The sequence below is a fragment of the Parasteatoda tepidariorum genome, chromosome 11, assembly GCF_982258835.1.
Source record: "Parasteatoda tepidariorum strain Cologne lab strain chromosome 11, Ptep-v5.0, whole genome shotgun sequence".
NCBI lineage: Eukaryota > Metazoa > Arthropoda > Arachnida > Araneae > Theridiidae > Parasteatoda > Parasteatoda tepidariorum.
In genome coordinates, this window is record NC_141765.1 from 40,324,353 (window position 1) to 40,334,456 (window position 10,104).

Sequence of the window (10,104 nt, forward strand, 5' to 3'; positions counted from 1 at the left end):
TTTCCAAGCATGAAGGTCATCGAATGATAAAAATATAAAGAATAACGAATTATTTGAAAATTTCGTAGTGGTGTTATCATTTACAGCTTGCACACATTTTTAAAGAAAAAAATAAAAATTACAGAGTAACTGTTTCACTTTACAAAACCTGAAAATAACAATTAAATTTAGCTAAATGCATTAAATTTCGTAATATCAGACTTTGATAATTAATGTTCATTGAATCTTCATTTCAATTATAATTTACTGTATTTTCTCCGTTCCGTTTAATACAAAATACTTGAAGAATTATTTTTAAAATTTAGAAATGTTTAGGGTTATGAGATTTCTCATATATATCAATGATGCTTAAAACTTTTAAAGGTTTGAGGGACCGACAATAAATTACAAAAAAGAGTGTTTTTGAACATCCTATGACAAAATATGTAGCAATAAATTTATAACTTTTCACAGTAATTTTGGTTATTGCATGCAACAATTGCACAAAATTTCGTAAGCCTAGCTTAAATATTTATTCAAAAATGGACATTTTTATTTTTAAAAAAAACTAATATTTTTGTCTTTTGTTTTTTTTTCTCTATAACTTTAAAACTATTCAATAAAATTAAATAAAATTTTTGGAGCAATTTAGAAATAATTACAAAATTACAGCTTTAAAATTTGAGAAAAATTCGTTTAAAACTGCCCAAGATATGAGTAATTAAAATAGTTTTTTGTACTGCTTATATGCGGGAAAAAATTAAAAAATTATTTTTTCTTAACTTTGTTGAGAATTAACTTATTTGGCAACTATGGTAGAAAGTTCGACTTAAATATCTTAAAAATTGAAAAAAATTCAAGCAATTTTTTAAGTAGTTTTCGTATTTTTTAAAAGAAAGCTTATGATGATAAGGGTTTTCTCACATATTTTATTTTGAATTATTGAACAAGATTTATTAAAAACGACAACGTCATTATTGGGGATTATCCTCCATAAAAGTGTCTTTTCTTTCACCTGTTTTCTTTTCTTACTAGATCAGATTTTGATGCATGAATGTTTATTGTAAGGTATTAGCATTTGTTATTAAATTTTGTCAAAACAATATTTGTAGGAATCCTCTTATCACTTTTTGTGATTGCTTGAGACATTTTAAATTTCAAGATATTCAAATTGGGCTATTTTTATCAGTTGCCAAATACGATTCATTACAAAATTATAAAGAAAGAAATTTTTTTTCCGCGTGTGCGCAGTATAAAAGAACTAATTACTTACATATTGCACAGTTTAAATTTTTTTTCAAGTCTTAAAGCAAAATATTTGTACTTAATTTTAAATTTCTCTGAAAATTTTGCTTAATTTTATAGAATGTTTTCAAATTAAACAAAAAAAACGTAAGACAAAAAAATTAGTTTTTTTTAAAAAATGTCCATATCTCTATAATTATTCAAGCCAGGATTGCAAAATTTTGTGTAATCATTGATAATAACCTAAATAATTGTCACAAGTTACAAATCAATTGCTGCATTTTTTGGCATAGAGTATATATATATATATATATATATATATATATATATATATATATATATATATATATATATATATATATATATATATATATATATATATATATATATATATATATATATATATATATATATATATATATATATATACAGTGGCGTACGCAAGGGAGGGGTTTAGGGGTTTAAACACCCTTGAGCTCAGATAAAATGGCAAAAATAAAAATTATAGTAGAAATTATGCGTGCTATTATTTTTTAAGACTATATATTTTTATTTGTCTTATGCCTATTTTTTTTCTCACGGTATTTCTCAGAATACTGAAAAAACATTTACTATAATAGGGTTGTACTTTTGAAACCAAATTCTCGTGATACTGTTACGGACTGGTTCCTTTCTGTTCTGCCAGTATAGTTTTCGAGACTAGCTGTCATTCGCGAGGTCTTTACGCAATGATTCTGGAATCCTAGACGTTCTGTCGTCTTAGAGACAATTCGAGAATTTTGGAGATGCGAAAAATTATATGAAAGGGGGAACGGAGTACAGTGGAGTTAGTTAGTCAGACTAAGAGTTATCTCTGTCGCTTGTCTTTCGGAGCTTGTCGCTAAATCTGTTTTGTTTTGTCTTAATAAAAAGTTCATTCAATCGCCGAACCCGTCGTCGCCACTATTTCGACTAGTGAAAAAAATCAGTAACTATACCATTGGAGATACTGTGCTCGTTGAAGTTATTCATTCCAGCTCGAAACTTTGAGATCCTAGCATAGCGGATATTTCCGTTCCAATATATATATATATATATTTGCTGTTCTTGGATCTTTAGGATGTCAAAACGCAAGAATTTAACAATTTTTAATTTATTTTGAGAAAAAATCACGGCCTGAAATTAGTGAGGTGACAGCATCTAGTACCAATGTAAGTTTTTCTGTTGTACAGAAATGTGATACTTCCGTTGAAGAAAACGTTTCTAGCATAACAAAATCTGATCAATGTGAAAGTGGTCCTCAAAGTGTTACTTCCCACCCATATGACATTTGACTTTTTTCAGAAGCTATTACATTATGTTCCTAAACTTAAAAAATGAAATCAAAATTTAAATAAACAATGTTGTCTAAATAAAATGTCAAAATTGTCTAGCTGTCTAAATTAGGGAAATAATAGTGCTTTATTACAGACTCGAATTTCTTTTAGTAGTTTCAGAAAATTATGAACACCCCCCTTGAAGAAATTCTGCGTACGCCACTGATATATATATATATATATATATATATATATATATATATATATATATATATATATATATATATATATATATATATATATATATATATATATATATATATATATATATATATATATATATATATATATATATATATATATATATATATATATATATATATATATATATATATATATATATATATATATATATATATGTATATATATATATGTATTTACGATATTTTAATTAATACTTGACTATTCTTCAATTCTTGGTTTTAAATGACTAAATTATGTTTAATCTTCGTTGCAATGATGAGACATATCTGTCAGTATTAACTGTTATTAATACTACAATTAATTCTAACTATTATTCAAATATGTCTAGCGGTTAGAAATTTAGAAGCCAATTGAATTACTAAAATACGAAAATATGCTTCGAATACCAGATAATATCAAGAATTTCAATAAATAATTGCACTAAAGGAATTTTTAATTTATTTATGATTATCGCATTTTAAATGAACAATTTACAATAAATTAGCAAATATTCTACTAAGAAATTTGCGTAAATAAAATGTTTTCATGTTTTCTGACAGAACTTTTTCAACTGCGTGATTAACAAATAATATTGAAAAGGTCATATGCGTTGAAGGAGTTGAAATTAAAATTGAAAGCTGGATTCCTTAAAAAAAAATTTAGAATTAATCCCAACTCTTCATTGTAATTTTTATTGATTATGAATGATATTTAACTCACAAAGCTGAATTTATGTTTGCATTTGAATAACAGGGAAGATAGAATGGTTTATTTTCATGAAAGTTGATATTTTCCACAGTATGGAAAATGCTGCTCAACCTCAAGCCTTTTTGCTCCTATTTTAAGAAATTGGAAAATTAAGAAATCAGCATGTTTTATTAACATTGCAAATAAAATGATATCGTACGTATAAATTCCTAATTTTAAATCTTCATTCGAATTTCAAATGCTGCTCAATCTTAGACCTTTTCGCTCTTAGACATTTTAAAAAAATAGTACGCATTATTGATATTGATGATAAGGGTGATAAGGGTTTTCTCACATATTTTATTTTGAATTATTGAACAAGATTTATTAAAAACGACAACGTCATTGTTGGGGATTATCCCCCTTAAAAGTGTCATGGAAAATGCTGCTCAACCTCAAGCCTTTTTGCTCCTATTTTAAGAAATTGGAAAATTAAGAAATCAGCATGTTTTATTAACATTGCAAATAAAATGATATCGTACGTATAAATTCCTAATTTTAAATCTTCATTAGAATTTCAAATGCTGCTCAATCTTAGACTTTTTCGCTCTTAGCCATTTTAAAAAAATAGTACGCATTATTGATATTGTGTATGAAATGATATCGTGTAAATAAATAACAAATTTTAAATCTTTATAATAACTTCAAATGCTTCTCATTCTCAGACTCTTTCGCTCCCAGCTTTTCTTAAAAAAATATAAGAGGAAACAAAAGATGAAAAAGAACAGCATAGCAATCTTTCGATCTTTTTCACGCTTCCACGCAATCTATAATGTCAGATATATATTCAAATGCATATTTACACTTTCTCGTTGGGATTGAATATAAAATTGAATGAGGGAACTTGTCTCGAGAAAATGTATTTCGTTATCAACGCGCATATTCCAAATACGTTGCAACGCATTCAATGACATGTGAATAAATTCAGTTATTCCCAGCTTTCCATTAAAACGGCGGAAACTCGCCCCTCCCTCCTCCAAAGTGATGTTTCATGTCTGCAGATTAGGGTAAAAGGAAGCACTTTCAACACTCCCTAAGGGCCATCTCGGGCCTTCGGATGTAGGTACAAAAGCTTCTCTTCTGCAGTGGTACATTCCTTGAATCAAAGATGTCAGCATGACCAACGGGGCAGTTAAATATTACCAACCTCCGAACAATGTTAATACCAAATGATACTGAAGGTAAAGTATTGAGACTTGCATTAAATTATTGTTATTAACTTTACGTTACGTCTGCTGCATGACTTGGGAATAGAAGCATTAAAGGATTCGATTGAATTATACACTTCTATGGAGATGTAGAAAATAGCATCGATAATAGAAAGGCATTTCTTAGAGAACTGAAAATAGTTAAATGTCAGTTTATTCTAATAAATAAATGGAATTTTGTTTGAGGTTTTCCTGAGCTTCTTATTGGGAGGCAAAGGTAAAAGTAGAGATCGAAGTAATGACTTATTCCATTTTTTGGAAAAAGTGACATATCTGTAAGTATTATAATGCATTAATATTTTTATTTGTAGTTCTGTTTTTTTTTTTTAAATAAATTTTTCTAAACTTAAATCAAGATAAATTAAAAAAATAGTGTCAATAATAGAAAGGCATATCTTGGAGAACTGGAGATAGCTAAGTATAAGTAAACTTATTCTAATAAATAAATAAATTTTTATTTGGGGTTTTTTCAAGCTTCTTATCGGGGATAATGTAAACATTAGAGATAAAAGGTAACTTATTTCATTTTTGAAAACAAATAACACATCTGTTAGTATTTCAACGCGCTGATAAGTTTAGTTGTAATTCTGTTTTTTTTTTTTTTTTTTTTTTTTTTTAACAAAATGAAACTTAAATCAAATTAAATTAAAAAAATAGCATTGATAGTAAAAAGGCATTTTTAAGGAGACTGGAGAAAATTAAATAGAAGTTTAGTTTAATAAATAAATGAAATCTTATTTGAGGTTTTTCGAGCTTCTTATATTGGGATTAACTAAAAAGTAGAAATAGAAGTAATGACTTATTCCATTTGTAGAAAAAAAAATCACGCATCTGTAAGTATTGCAGCACATTAATACTTTTATTTGTAACTCTGTTTTTAAAAAAATGAAACTGAAAACAACGCAGATTAAGAAATAGCAGCGATAATAGAAAGGTATTTCTTAAGGAACTGGAAATAGTTAAATCTAAATTTATTTTAATAAATAAATGAAATTTAATTTGGGGTTTTCCCCAATTTGGGAATAATAAAAAGGCATTTTTAAGGAGACTGGAGATAATCAAACAGAAGTTTATTTTAATAAATAAATGAAATCTTATTTGAGGTTTTTTCGAGCTTCTTAAAGGGAAATGAAGTTAAAAGCAGAGATAGAAGTAATGACTTATTCCAATTTTGGAAAAAAATAACACATCTGTAACTTTGCAACACATTAATAATTTTAGTATGTTACTCTACACTGCAAAAAATTCAGAATCAAATTACTGTGAAAAGTACCAGAACTCAGGGTGCCGGTACTTTTTACCTTAAAATTCATTTTTACCGTATTATTGAGAACAAAAAATCTAACATACCGTAACTTATACAGTAATAATTAATTTCTTTCAATTCACTGAATCACTCTAATTTAATATATTATTGCAAGAATTACGCTATAATATTTCACAGTAAAAATGGATTTTATGGTGTAGTTGTGTTTTCGTAGCAGTGTAGTTGTAATTTTGTTTTTAAAGAACTGAAGCTTAAATCACTGTAGGCTACGAAAATAGCATCGATAATAGAAACACATTTCTTTGAGAGCTAGAGCTATAGTGAAAGTTTGTTCTAACAAATAAAAGGTAATTTATTCGCAATTTCCCGAGCTTCAAATCATGGAATTAAGTATAAAAAAGTTGAGATAAAAATAATGACTTATTCTGTTTTCAAAACCAAATAACACATCTACAAGTATCACAACACATTAATAATTTTAGTATACTACTCCAGCTGTGATTTTTTTGTGAAAATGAAACCCGAATCAATGCAGATTTTTTTCAGACAGCTGACGTACGATAAAAATACACGTTTGTATTAGCTAAAATAAATACCATTAAATACCTACATTTACGAGGGTTGTAAATTAAATAGTGGCAACTTAACCTTGAAACTCACAGAAGGGCGGGCATGCGCAAATAGGATATGGGAACGGTGAGGTGGCGCTGTTGTCGATGTGTAGAGTGCAAAATACAGTCGATCTGCTTAGAAGGGTAGTTGTTGTGTGGCGTTAAAGTGAGGAGTTTCGTTTCCATCGCTCGAAAGCATGTTTTCAAAAGGCTTAATGACGAAAAAGACGAGATGCTTGAACCCATCGTGCTACTGTCCAATACGGTAAAGCATTTGCCCCACAGGCTTCCACTAATCCTCGGTAGCATTCTGTTGCATTTTTACCACGGGCAACCTCAATTTTAAGCGACGACAGCTGATCACCTTCTGAAAACATGCTTTAGAGCGATAGAAACGAAACTCCTCACTTTAACGCCACACAACAACTACCCTTCTAAGCAGATCGACTGTATTTTACACTCTACACATCGACAACAGCGCCACCTCACCGTTCCCATATCCTATTTGCGCATGCCCGCCCTTCTGTGAGTTTCAAGGTTAAGTTGCCACTATTTAATTTACAACCCTCGTAGCATTTCTGATCAACAAGCAACCATGGATTGTTCTTTTTTTTTAAAAAAAGAAAGAGGATAATTAAGCTTAATAAACCTTTCCAGCATTTGAATTTGGGGTCACATTAATCAGAAGTAAATGCAAATCACAGTTTCCAGACATGAATTGTAAACTTTATTTATCAAATTGTTATGAAAAAGAAGGATTTGTATTAATTTTTATATAATGATATTTAAACAGGTCGCTATATCTCTGCATTTGTTATTGAAACATCATTCTCGAGCATTATTACTTTTTCTTTTAAGAAATAACTACTTCCTAAAAATATTACTTTTTGCGATGGTTGCTAAAAAGTAAATTCTTTGGCATATTGTCTTCAAAATCTGTTTGAAATTATACGCATAATTTGTAATATCTTAAAAAGTATCGGTTTCTCGATTCTTTATCTGCTATAGGATGATCTATAGGGAAACAAAACATATAATATTAAATTGCGCAAACTAATTGTGAATTACTAATTGTGAATTGTGATACTAATTGTGTATTACTAATTGTGAATTGCGCAACAATTCGAATAGTTTTTACTTAACATTTGTAAATGGTTATTAAATGAATTTGTTAGAACAACTTCTTTGCAAACTGAGCATTTTAACCCATTTCTGAAGTTTTAAATAATTCATCCGTCAAAGGATCAGTTTATTTTCAAAATCAAATAAACTGATTTTGAAAATTTTGACTCCATTTCGGAGATGAATTACCGAAAAAATTTCTTAGATTTCTTTTTTATTTTTTTTTAAAAATTGAATTGTCATTTCTAATTTAATTTTGGGAAAGTAATGTGTATAAAATGATGTGATTTCAGAGCATTTTCTATGTACATACAATCAATCTAATGCATTTCTCGTTCTTTTGTAATATAAATGTACATTTTTATGAAATGTATGTCTAAAATTTATACTTTGGACTCATCCGCTTTTTCGCACTTTAAAAATACCTCCTAAAATAATTACAGACATTTTAATTATTACAGAGTATAATTAACAGACTTTTTAAGAAATCAAGATTTCTTTATCATGTTTTGTAGAGTCAACTGGAGTTACTTTTCCCCGGAGTAAATTCTCCAGAAAAGTTTGAGTAACAAAGAGCATTTACTCTTTGTCCTTTGAGTGCTCTGTAAATTATGTTACGTAGCCGACCGATTGTATATGTTACCGCTAAAGTATATAATGCAGTTATTTCATAGAACACCTAGTTATTCCATGAAATAACTGATCGTGTCCGTTAAAGTGTGTAATATATTATTAATTTGACACTTTAACTAGTTATTCTATGAAATAACTAGGTATTCTATAAATAACTAATGAGAGACAGTTAAAGTGTAAAATAAACAATTTATCTTAAAATGAAATAACTAGGTATTCTATAAATAAACTAATGATAGACAATTAAAATGAAAAAGAAGCAATTTATCTAATTTATGCAGCGTATAAATGGTATTTATGGAAACGTACCATAAAATCATTTGTTACAACAAGGATTACTAAAATGACACTTGGAATTACAAAGAACATTGACACACTGGGTTTTACACGAACATTCTTTAAAACCCTGACCAGTACCTAAACTTTGAGCTGTAGCAACCGACCGGAGCGATATTTCTACATCCGGTACTTCTTCAATTTTAATTAATTTTTGTTCGCAGACACTGAACTGGGATCGGGAATATAATTGTTTTATGCGGCCGTTTCTTGTGCCCAATTGGAAAAATTCTTCTTCCGTTATTTTTATGATGATAGCTAAAATAGATTTGGCATCACCTTTTCCTCTGTCAACTTCAGGCACTGGGATACGGACGGTAAACCCCACAGAGGCTTCAGAATGAGATTGATCCGACATTAATTTCATCTTTTTCGCTTGAATTTCTAAGCATTTTTTAGACTTTTCTCTTTCTCTTTGAACGCTAAGTTCATTAAAACACAATTTGCAAATTATCTGCTCAACTTCATCTTCTGAAACATAATCTTCCGAACATGATATATACACAGGCTCCTTACATTTGAAGCAAACTATATATATTTGTCGTGCGAGATATATGATATAGATTATTTTACACTTTAACGGGCTGCAGATCGTTATTCTATGAAATAACTAGTTAAACCATGAAATATAAGAGAGTTTTACACTTTAACGGACACGATCAATTATTTCATGGAATAACTAGGTATTCCATAAAATAACGGATTTCATACTTTAACTGTAACATATACATAAGTAGGTGCAATTAAAGACTACGAGCAAAATTCTACTTTAAAAAAACAAACTAATATGGCATTAGTAGAGAAGGTATCTAACTATTATTTTACAATTTTTACATTAAATATAAAATAAATTACTAAATTTCAAAACATACACTGAGAAATTATAAGAAAGAAGTGAATATTTACCATTTATTTGAAAATACAATCTTCGTTGTCTTTTTTTTCCTTTTACAATAATGCGCACATTATTCATCTTCAGTCAGTTTTTTTTTTATTTCTTTTTTTCCATGTTTTTAATTCTTTTATCACCTTAATTCTCAATATTACTCCAGAAATATTTTAATTTTTAGCTTTCCTTAAAAATTCAGCGACATTAAAAGTTGAAAACCAATAATCTTAGGTTAAAAGTAAGGGACCAATCAAAGGCTAAATTAATTTTACCAGTCCCAAGTATCAAAGATGGGATCTATGACCTACCTAGGATTGTTAAAAGGATTTGGACAAAAGTTATTTGAATTTTCTCAATTGAGACTTTTCTCACAATCGAGAAAAGGGACATACGAAGAAAAAAATTTCGAATAAAATTATTGTGCTGTATGGTAACGACATTTATGATAAAAAAAAAACGTAATTCTGGTAATAGAACCAAAATATACTATATTTAAACAATTCATATGGTAGCAGTTTCTGTTCCTATG